Raw genomic sequence first — 12,920 nt, 5'->3', positions numbered from 1 at the left:
TCTAAGAGTCCCAAGAAAGAGAACATAGTGTTAGGTGGGTAGAGAGGTTGGGAAAGATTTGGGGAGGAATTGAGTGAGGGAAATATGATTAAAATAGAGTGCGGAAAATACTTTTCAAGAAAAATCACTTGGAACACTTAACCTAATGAACACTGCAGCCCTAACACGCAGAAACACTGTGACTTGCTCCTCATGATCATGTGGCCAACTGGAAAGGCTTGACTCACTGCCCTTCTCCAGTACCATGAAAAACTCTTCTATCATATGCAGGTCAGAAGATCAAAAAGCATTTTAAAGTCTGGTTTGCTTTGAATGTTTTGATATTTGCTGTTTTTCTTCACTGTGACAAGAGATCTGACAGAAACTTTGTAAGGACGGACATGTTTTTTTCAGCTCACAGTTTGAGGGTACAGTCCACCTGGCAGCAAAGACACAGTGTCAAGAGGGTGAAGTGGCTGGTCACGTCATAGCTGTATGATATCTGCCAGAATAAAAGAGAGATGAATGCCAGTGCTCAGCTCTCTCTCTCTCTCTGTCTCTCTCTGTCTCTGTCTCTCTGTCTCTCTGTCTCTCTCTCTGTCTCTCTGTCTCTCTCTGTCTCTGTCTCTCTGTCTCTCTCTGTCTCTGTCTTTCCCCACCCCAGTGTCCTTCCCCCCACTTTCTCTAGGCCAGAACTCATGGCCCATAGATGATGATATCACCCCAATTCAGAGTGGGTCTCTCCTTCTCAGTTATTACAGTTCTCTGGAAACACTCTCAATGATGCTCTCAGAGGTGTCTCTCCTTGAGTGATTTCCATTCCCATCTAGCTGACAGTGAAAATGAACCAGCGGAAATGCACATTACTTTCATGGTGTAGAAAAACTGAACTCAAACCATTGTTTAAGGACCATCTTTACAGACATTTTACATGCCTCCTGGGCCTCACATATCAGCAATGCATGTGATAGACTGATGTCTCATAATCACAAGGTTTGTGTTAGAGTTCACCCTTGGTTGCGTACAGCATAATGGTTTGATAAATGTATGAGATGTATCCATCAGTATAGCAGTATACGGAGCCCACGTCACCCGTACTAAAAATCCTATGCATTCTGTCTCCTAAAAAGAACCTTCGTACATTGCTTTCTAAATACCACAGACCACTAAAATGTCAAGAATCCCTAGGAAAAGCCTCTGATTATAGGATCAAGACTTACCTAAAATAGAAAGATCCAATATTTTAGTCAGCTTTATGTTATGTAAATTTACTGGCACATTATTTAAAACATTCTGAGCTTGTATGTCACTGTGTTATTCTGCTTCCAGAAAACTTACCTAACTACGAAGACTTTCTCTTTGCAAATATATGCTGGACAAAAGTAATAAGAGATACAGACAAAGACAGTGACATTTAAGATACAATTCTCTTAAAATTAAGAGGAGTTTAGTGTGGTTTATAAATACGCCAGTGTGCCACAGAGGCTAAATTGATAGACACAGCATGTAAAATGAAGACAATATGTTTTTTCATACTTCCCAGACAGTTTGAAATTCTAGATTCTACAGCCTCTAGATGCAAAAGCTACAGCCCAAACTTGTCAAGTCAAATATTTATGTGTATTCTAGTATAAGATCCCTGACAAATTTCTGGTCCTATTCATACATATATAGGAGTAAAAAACTATGAACCAGTACTTCTCATTAACTGTTCATGTGCAATGACCAATATTCTTGCTATCTAACTTTATTGAGATGAGAGAGTGATGCCTCAGCCATACACATGAGGTCATCTGTGAAGAGAACACATCCTTGAACTTTTTCAATTCATCACCCTTGTCCAGGCCATGGTTCAAGGACGTCTACAACCTTTGCTCTGGGCTACAGCTGTGTGCTCTCCTTTCTGGTCACCTGGCATTTGGATATTTTCCTTAATGTCTCCAAACTGAAAGTTCCTCACACATAGAAACAGAAGGTCATAGTATCTCACCGACTGCATGGTTTGACTATCAAGTGAGATATCACATAAAGAAAGCACTATGCATGTATATTAATATTCCCCTTATCTGACTCTATTCTTAGACTCTGACGATTGATGTCTCTCTATCGCTACCAAGAAAAAGATTAGATAAGGGCACTAAGAATTACACCCTCTACCTAACAGCCGGATTTGTTCAGCTGCTTTCCCTGTGTCAGACACCACCTCTCAATGTCCTCCATGACCTGTTGTGGTCATAGTCGGGTGACTAGACACCAGCCTTACCAGCCAGGGAACCTGCATTGTTCCTTTCTTTCTATGGCCAATGCTCTAGCTAGTGTAGTATTGTGTGCTCATTGAACACTGGATCACAATTATTATCATCGGGATTTGACTGATGATGATAATAAAACAGCCTCAGATTTCACAGATGATGTTGAACTCCTCGAGCTGTCTGGCTGTTTCTGTTGTTTTCTCAGGCCTGGTCTGAAACGGATCCCTATGCCTGTCTCTGTGCTGATAATGTCTCCCCTAAATCATTTGCTTTCAGTCATTTTTCTCCCCCTCCAGATTTTAATGATGAACAAGTTCTACACAGACTCTTCTGAGAACTGATTTAGTTGAGATTCAGTAGCAGTCTTGCAGGATCATGGAGCGACTGCTAAGTTTAATGCCACAATCATCTCAGCTCCTACAGAGTATTCATTCATTGTCAAGCTGGTGGGACAGGCAATTGCTTGGAGTGTAGGCTGATTCCCTCAGTAATGAAGCAAGGCACAGGGACATTTTCATTTTTGAATTCCAAGCGCACTACACATTGTCATTTCAGATGCTATTCCAAGAGCTATCATTTTGCTGGAGTACATCTGGTACCATGTTTATTTACAGCTTTCTAATTTTTCTTCAAATCTTGGGGAAAGTTGAAAGAAAACTTTGATTATTGATTTGGAGCAATATAGGTCACAGCTTGCAAGATAGAACAACTTACATTCTCCAAGGGGAAAAGCGCTCAGTTTCTCATCATTTCTGATACCAGAAACAGCATTAGAAAGAATAATTGAAAATAAGTAATAGACGATCAGCACAGGGTTTGGTTTGCTAGTAAAGAGACATCTACATCCCAGGGATAGAGAAAATCAGTTACAGGAACAGAATGCCCCATACAGTAATAAGGGGGATTGTGACAGTTCCTAATTTCATATTGCAACCCCTCTTTACATTGCACTGGATGACAGGGAACAGTATTTCCCATCTTTAAGACGAGAAAAGAAAACGGAATGCTTCTATAGGATAAGTGATGATGTATGACTCAAGAAGAAGCCATAAGCAAAGTAAAATGGTAATAAAAGGCTGTGAAACATGAATGGAATATAATTAACAAGAGATTCAAGATATTAAAGCGGCTGTGAATCAGAAAGTTGACGTTCAGAAACTGTCACTACCTTCTGGAAAAGACAGAGACACAAACACGCCCGAGAAAGTCCACAAAGAACAGGTGAACCACAGCTTCATATATTGATTTTCAGTTTTCATAGGTTCCAGATAAGAGACTTCGATCATTTCTGGAATATTGTACTGACAAGTTCTCTGTAAGGTGTCTCTAGCAGGACTGTCTCTATCTAATAAGACATGCTTTAGGTTAAAATGACCACTGGAAACTATCATCACTGTGTTTAGTTGGACAACTACGACTAAAACAAATATGAGAACAAACATGAGATGAGAATTTAAATTTACACCAACAATCAGAAATAATGTAACCAAAAATCAAAGAAAGGAAGCAATTATTTTTCAAATTTTAATATTTATTTTTGTGTCAAAGTGACAAAATTTAGGAAAGAATTTATTTTTATATTGTTTAAGGAAGAAAATAATTGATACATTGATTTCTAAAAGAATAATTTTATGCTCAACTCCTAAATTATTCAAACCTATTTCTTCACAGAAATGTATAAATGTTTGCCTGACAACATATATTCTTTTTATATTTTAAAAATATTTTTACTTTTTAAAAATTTTTTAAACTTTTTCCCCCCAAATTCCCATTTCCTCCCCTCCTCCACATTCCATCCCTTCCCCTCAAACAGACCCTCCCACCCACCCACTCCAATACTAATAGAAGGCCATGCATCCCGCCCTGTGTAAAGTCCCAGGCCTTCCCGAACATACATCTAGGTTGAGCAAGGTTTACATCCATAGGGAATATGATCCCATGAAGCCGGTGTATGCAGTAGAGACCAATCCCATTGTCACTATCAGTTGCCCCTCAGTCTGCCCCAGCTGTCAACCCCCCCTTCAAAAGGGCTTGGTTGCTCCATGCTCGTTCACTTTCAGTCCAGTTGGAGTTGGTGAGCTCCATTAGCTCAAGCACCCACTGTCAGTGGATGAACCCCTCATGGTCTTGAATTTCTGCTCATACTCTCACCCTTCCACTCTTCAACTGGATCTTGGGAGCTCAGTCCAGTGCTCCAATGTGGGTCTCTGCCTCTGTTCCCATCTATTGTTGGATGAAGGTTCTATGGTGATGTATAAGATAATCATCAGTCTGACTATAAGGTAAGGCCGGCTGTTCTCAAACTCACAAAGATCGGCCTGCTATACCTCCCAGGGCAGAATTATATCCTCCTCCCACGCTTCTTCAGCTGGACTTTGGGAGCCCAGCCCAGTGCTCTGCTGCGGGTCTGTGCTCTGTTTTATCAGTTGCTGGATGTAGGTTCTATGGTGCCATTTAAGTCACCAACTCTAGCCTGATAGGGAAGGAGCCAGCTTAAGACTAAAACATGTCCCTTTGAATATGGGTGACAGTTGTATGACTGGAGCAGACGGAGGGGCCACTGGCAGTGGCACCAGGATTTATACCTACTGCTTGTACTGGCTTTTTGGGAACCTAATTTTTTTTTTTTGGATGTATACCTTGCTCAGTCTAGATATAGTAGGGAGGGCTTGGACCTTCCCCAAAGCAATGCTCCTTACCATCTCGAGGAGTGGATGGGGTGGGATGAGAGAGGAAGGTGAAGGAATGGGAGAGGGGAAGGAGTGAGAACTGGGACTTCGCAGGCCTCACCTTTGGTAAGGGTTTAATGCCATTGGTGACTGCTGAGCAGGGAGAGTCACTGTCCTGAGTGATGTGGAGGTAGGTAGGTAGGAATAGGTCCACATAATCAAAATGCATTGTAAATGTATGAGGTTTTAAATAATAAATAAAAAATATTATTTTAAAAAACTCTTTTCTTTCAAAAGTTATTCAACTTTAGGTATTTCATTGTGATTTAGAAAACTGACTATATGTATGTATGAAATATTATAGATTAATTTTATCATAATTTATTTGTTATATTTTACAAACATGTTTGCAAAAATATGTGATTATTCATTTATGTATATACTCATGTATATATTAAATATCCATTAACTATACACAAAAGATTATATATCCATTTTATGATTTTGTAGAAGCAAGTACACACAAAGAAAGAAGTAAACACACTGAGTTATAGAATTCTCATTTTAGATATATTCTGCCCTTGGGGAGGTATAGGCAGGCCGATCTTTGTGAGTTTGAGACAACAGCTGGGGGTTACAGAGTAAGGACCCTTCTCAAATAAAACTAAAGTAAAATAAAAATAAACATGATAGCATTTTCAAAAGAATATGTATAGTTACTGCGCCAATTTTTAGTAGTTTATTTACTTCGAGGAGTCTACGCAGAAAACACAAAGACAACTCTTCACCTGTGAATCTCCTCCCCACTCCAGGATGCCAGAGGGTAGATGGTTTGAACCTTGCGAACACTGACTAAAGGAGTATGCAAGCTGAAGACTTAGATGAAGGCCCGTATAGGCAATATTTACAGGAGAGTCCACACCTTTTGTCTACTTTAACTGTTGTAAGTAATATGGAACTTAAAGATTTCATTCTGATACTTTGAACTAAGAAATTCGATTCCGCTACATAACCGGAACAGGCCTGTGTGCTTAATGAGGTGTTTAATTAATGATAGTCCAAACTACAGTGGTTGCTCAGTGAAAGTCTGATTTGACATTGGAGTGGAAAAACACAGAAAACTAAATGAACCCAAATACACAAATATTATTTGAAAAATTGCCATCTGATGTTAGGGCCGTATGCATACAGATGTTGCTAGTATTATTGTTTTGTAAATTCTTTGTTGATGTTTAATAAACTTGAGGATGAGGAAGATAATTAATTTCATAAGTCAGGGCTTTGCACTACAGAGATAAGATAATAAGTTCCATAAGCGACAGTGCATGCAATTTCTTAGCAAGGATGCTGACACATTCTTACATAGTTGATTGCTGTACAGACCTTTATAAGAGGTTAGGGTCCAGCAGAATGAAAACAAAATGCTTTCTATGAAACTTGGAGTTCTCTGGTGGAAATTTGCAGTTTCTTGAAGATTAAGTCTATTTTAAGGACAGAATTTCAAAGCCAAGGGTACACTTTATAGACTCGTTTTCAAATCCTTATGATCTCAGGTTGTGTGTTAAGAGCTTCACGGGATCTGTTTGGGAGAGAGTATCTTGAAGAGGACTTGTAAAGCATTTGCTGATTGAGAAGAAATGGTCTTTTCAGATGTGCAAACATGATCTGCAGGGTGAATGATTTGAAACGCCTTCTTTGAGGGTCCTGGGGGTTTGTAGCAACAGGCTCTCCTGGAATTGTGTAGCCCAGGCTGGCTTGAACCTGCAGTTTTTCCCTGCCTCACCCTCCTAAATGCTGAGATTATAGGTGTGCAGTCGTCTCCAGTTTGGGATTAGTCTTGATAGATATAATTTCTTTATAGGATATAATAAATTATTTCTACTCGATCACTGTACACAGCATATCAATTCTAGATGCATCATTAAAATCAAGACTCATTAGTTTGAGTGCTTATTTGATTGTAAAATTATATTTTAATTTATTCTATAGTTATAAATTATTATATAATCCTTGTTCTCTAAATTTTGTACCTAAAGAAAATATTTTTCCAGCCCAACAAAGGGATCCATATTGAAAAAAGCAATCAAGCCTCATAACAAAATCTTACTGTAAATTAAAAGGTGGTCTTTTTTCCAGCCAGCATCAAATCCATAGAGCTTTTTGAATAAAATTTTATTTTCTTTACTGGGAGTAACCAACTCTGAACCTCTGGGGACTCCACCACAGTACAGATGCCCTAGCAGCTCATACCTGCAGTCCTGGGTACAGCAAGTCAGAGAATGCCTCCTTATCAGGAAAACCAAGGAAAACCACACAGTAAACAAGAGAACAGAGAATGAGGGTTGATGAACAGGAGGTTCAGAAATCTCTTGAGTACCCAGGTCCTTGATACAGGGGAAGTAACATTTTTACTACTTCTGAATACACTGATATTTTATTGTCTATCCCACAACTAAAATGGCAAATTTAAACAACTAAAATGGCAAATTTACTCAAATCCATTCAGCTGATAAATTGATTTAACGTAGTTTAATACTAGGAGACAAGTAGTTGGCAAGGTTGGCAGAGCTATTTCTCCCTGGGAGGCAATTACTTAAATGAAAGACATAGGTTAATTAAGTACTCAATTGGTTATGCAATCATAATTGTGATAAATATTCAAAAGTAAATCACTTGTGTGCAGTGGACGGTCCAGGGGAAGTGGGGTCTGAGAAGTTCTTTAACTTACCAAGGTCATGAAGCCAAACACAACAGAGCAGACGCTTGAAGCCAGTGCAAGCTAACCGACTCCTCTAATGGCTCCCAACTACACAGATACAGCAGTCTCACAGAACATCTCATGGGGAAAAATGAGGAGGGTGCGTTGATTCCTGTAGATACAATGACAAATCATACAGTCTGCAATGTCAGGGACAGATCAGGCACGAATGTATTTCTTATAGTTCCATAAGAAGCCCAGCTAAGATAAAGCCAAGTTGTCAGATTGTGTCTCTTTTAGGGTTCCTGAGAAGAATCTGCCTTTTCTGTTTATTGCACAATCTCTCTGTCTCTGTCTCTGTCTCTGTCTCTCTCCTGTGTGTGTGTTAGTGTGTGTGTGTGTGTGTGTAAAATCACTGTTCTTTTACTGTGTGAGTGAGTCTCAGGGTTTGAACTCAGGTTAGCAGGCTTGCCAGCAAATACCGCTACCCTCAGAGCCATCTGTCCATCCCCTATTTCCATTTTGGGGCCACTTTTGTTGTCACCTAGCTCAACTGGACAATCCAGAAAAAATATTTTCGCGTTAAGGTAAGCTGACCAGGCACATTATTTCCATCTTCAGCCTTCATTCCCCTCTGCCATGTGTTGGTACCAGGTGCACTAGTGTCAGGGATGAGGATATGGTCCTGTTTGGAGGTCAATTCTCCCTTGTAGATGAACACTAACAGTAGGATGGCATTAGCTGTGTCACAAAGGTAAAGGACTCTAATGCGGCATTCAGTGAGAAGGAACCCAGAAGAGAGCTTCACGGAGAAATTTGGGCAGGGGATTTTAAGTGAACTAGAAAGGAAGAAAGTTTGGTTGGTTTTCTCTCAGGTTATAGCCATTCTGCCAGAAAGGTGGTGGGAGTAGGAGTAGAACTGTTAGGACAGAGAACGTGAGATTACAGCAGGGTGACATTAATTTCATGAGCACTGGCAATGCAAACAGGTCAGCAATGTGGTATGGAGAAATCCGCTTCTCCTCAAGCTGTAGATGGAAAGATGTTCTCCTCTGTGACCGATCAAACTACATTCAGAAATGTTCTCAGACTGAATACTAAGCAGGAAGATTCTGAGCAGCCTGCCTTGGTAACATGGAAGCCAGGTGAAGGGGCAGGAATGGTCCCACAGAATTGGCACTGCCTGTGTACATGGACCCTTCCTCTCGGCCACAGCCTTTCTTCATGTTTCAACTTTAAAATGAACAAGTAAAAAAATCACCATATATTCTTTTATAGGTAAAAAAGAAGTATTCTCTCATTTTTAAACCCCTGTAAGGAAACTTTCAATTTTGTTATAGGTCACCACCTTGGAATGGCCAAACTATTAATCAAAACAAAATACACATGTGTACAAAGCACTACTTTCTGGAATATCTGGTCTGCCTGTATTCATCTTTGCTACTTTTTATTGATTTGGAGAACTTTGAAAATGTAAATCACGCATCAGTGGATCAGTGGGCACTAAGTATACACAAACCTAAAATGATCTAAAAATAATCTATTATACCAAAATTATTCTTAAAAATTAAAAAAAATTATAGTAACTATTTTCTCACTGATTTATAGAATTAAGTTCTCAGATTTCATTTCAATGCCATGAAATAAAGTCAAAGGAAACTAACTACAGGAACATTTTTATGAAAGTGTTATAAGGACTGAAAAAGCAGCTAAGTAGGATCAATAAGCAAACCATCTATTAACCACAATAAATACTGAAATTAACAATAAAGGTTTAAAATGCCCATAAAACTGCTCGTACCCATTATCAAAGAATTTCTCTTTGTAATAGCTGGAGACCATTACAGAAAACCGCATGATCAAAAATGCAGAGAATAAAGAGATAGCATTGTGCCCAGTGCTTAATGACACCACCTACAGCACGGTTCTTCTATCTGAGGCTCGGGAATCATCACAAACACAGAGATTTTCAAGAGACAGAGAACAGGAAGTTTTCTGTGGACTTGTGTCTCCCAGGAAAACCAGAGAGGTTATCTCCATGAAGTCACATCAACATGGACGCCTAAACAAGACCTGAACAATTGGGATACCAATAGACATGTTAACATGAACCTCAGCCTTAGACAAGAACAAAGGGAAACTAGGGAATGCAGAGAACAGAAGAAGTGTCTTCCTCAGGGGAGAGCCTCCCAATTGGCTAATAGTCAGTCATGAGATTACATACATATAGGTAATAGTGTATGGAGCTGAATAGGTTGTGCTCATAGATTTTGGTAATACATATATAATATGTATATGTATACATTAATTTATATATATCTCACATTGTTTGTATATGATATATAATCTCAAAAATTGAAAAAAGATTATTATATAAGAATAAAATAAATCACTCAGACCAAGCAAATAGCCCTATTGAAAAAAAAGGGCAAAGGTCATTTATTGTGTAATTTCGTAGGCTACTGGCAAAGCATGCACATTCTCTATGCAGTTAATGAAGAATTATACACTTTAAGAAATGGTCATAAAGCAGCCAACTCAGCACTCTACATGGATTAGAAAAACCTGATTTTAATATAAATATGAACCTTTAAAGTAGTTTAAAACTGAAAGTCTCTTAATTTGCAACAGATGTAAATTAGTAATTAAAGCAAGGAGGTGTATCATTTATTACACCTTACTATTAAATTCATGGTAGAAAAATGTTTCTTCTGGTATAGGAAGTTTACATTATAAGATGAACAAGAAACCATAGGAGCAGAGATTGGATCATTCAATTCTCAATGAATTCCTGGAAGTAGGCATGACTCAATGACTGTGTAACAGAAAGGGCCATTGAACATCATGGCCTCTTGATGCTATAACAACCTCAGCTGTGAGTTCTCTGGTTTGGGTGGGGGAGTGAAGAGTCCTGATTTGGCACAGATGTTCAATTCAACTGCCAATTTAAAAGAGGTGGATTACTTATTAATCCAGACTGGAGCATGCCAAATGACTACAGACATTCAGTGGCAAAGTCCAGACCACAATGCAGAACAACTTACTTTTCTCTAGTAATAAGTTGAGAAGAGGAAAAAAATAGGTGGTAAAGTACTTACTAGTTAACAGAAATGTAAGAAATAAAGCAATGTATTACAAGCTGAATTCTATTGGATCCAGCTCAAGGAAACAACTAGGAAAATAGATATTTTATAATTATTACATATGAATAGGTGAAAACTAAGCTATATCATATCTGATAATATAAACAATTATTGTTTAGTCATAATTTTAATGTCAAAATACTGTGTTTTAGAGATTTATTTTATTTTAATTATTGTATTCCTTTGTGGGTATATGTGTGTTCATTTGAGTGTAGATCTCCACAGAGGCCAGATGAAGGTGCCAGATTTCTGGAACTAAAGTTTCAGACAGTTGTGAGTCACCCAATGTGGTCACTAGGAAGGAAATTCAGGTAGGTACATGCTTTTAACCAATGAAGGAACATATCTCCAGGACCCTATGTTTTTAATGTATAATATTGTAGTTATATGAACAAAATTTTCAGTCATACATATGAAATATTACCAAATGAGATCATATGACACCTGAGTTTTGCTTCCAGTGTAGTGAAGGGTAGATACAGGAGAGAGCTGGCAGCTGGTTGATGATTTTTAAATCAGAATTGTGGGAACGTGGGGATCCATCTCTCTGTTTGAAATATTTCATACTGTAAATATAAACTTAGCAATAAAGATAACATATCATGGTTTTGTCTATTATGTAATTTACCAGATACTACATGATTGTGAGTTCTGCGTTAATGTTTTGAGATGTCATATTCTTACGGACAAATAGTGTATCATTCAAGTAATTTTCTCTGAAGCATGGACATCTTTGCTTCCTAAAGAAGTACCTTATTCAAGGATAATACCACACCATAAATTAAGTCTATTGGCAAAGACTTTGAGCTCAGTTATCAACATACACTCAATGACCTCTTATCCACCTCATATACTTAGGTTATAATTGGCATATCTAAAGGAAGAGTCCTGACCTTTAACCTTAGATACTATAAAAATAATGAGATAACTCTCATCATCATTACTCCTGTTATTACTCCTGTGCCATAGCCTTGACTTCACTATCATAATGCATTTTCTCATGATCACTCAGATGACTTATTTGGGAACAAGCTAAAAATACTCACTTAACAGAGAAATTACAGGAAATGGCATAGAGTTTAAGAGTTTTCTGTGTTATAGTTGATGAAAATCAAAAAGATCAATAAGTGTTTCTACAGAAAACAATCCCAATTCTTTAATGCATTCTCTTTAAACATTTCCTGTTGTCCCTTCTCTTCTTCCTCATGGCAAGTCATGGATATTAGTGAGAACATTAAGGTCAGACAGGCACATGTCTTCCATAAAAGTGGGGAGTGAGTATTAAGACCTTAAGCAGTGACCATTTACCTCTCTAATCGCTTATACAGGACCCTGTTCTCCTTTTTTTCTTCTTTTTCCAATTTTACACATCACCGCAAAAACTCACTTGACTTGAAGCTAACATTAACACCTAAAACCATAAGTTTACAGAGTCAGTTTGCTCTTCCCTCGTGATGTGACGCTTTTAAGTTGATGGGTCATATAAGCAGCCCTGCTGCTTTGGCAGAGTGTTTCAATCAGTGGTTCTCAAACTGTAGGTGTGCAAACCTGTCGGAGGGTCGAAGACCCTTTCACAGAGATTGCCAAAACCATTGTAAAACACAGATCTTTACATTATGATTCATAACAGCAACAAAAGTGCGGTTATGATATAGCAACAAAAATAATTTTATGGTTGGGGAATCACCACAATAAGGGGACCTGAATTAAAGGGTCACAAGCTTTAGGGAGGTTGAAAACCACTACTTCATATGAATCTCCTGAATGACATCACAAACTTAGAGCAATGTGTCCATGCCCAAGTTACAACCTGATGAACCCTGTTGTTTGAGTGTGAAGTTGTTGATGCTATTTTATCATAAGGAGCAAACTATGAGGTACTGGAGAAGTGGTGGTTATAGATTTGTGCTGTAATAATCACATCCTTGTTTTTAGACTTTTCTGAGGAACTTGAATTTGCAGAAAAACCAAGCTAGAAACACTGTCACAGTAGAAATTGGTATCTACAGAATATCAGTCATGGAATGGAATATTCTAGAGGCTATGACCTCATTAATGACTCATGCATATTAGGAAAGTAATCTCTATTTTTATTTGTTTTTTAAAACCTTGCTATAAAATTGCTAATTACAAAAGAAATCACACACAGAAATAACAAGACCCAAATCTATACATGTCG

Source organism: Arvicola amphibius, chromosome 2 (genome assembly GCF_903992535.2).
Source record: "Arvicola amphibius chromosome 2, mArvAmp1.2, whole genome shotgun sequence".
Classification (NCBI taxonomy): domain Eukaryota; kingdom Metazoa; phylum Chordata; class Mammalia; order Rodentia; family Cricetidae; genus Arvicola; species Arvicola amphibius.
Note: the sequence above shows the minus strand (reverse complement) of the source record.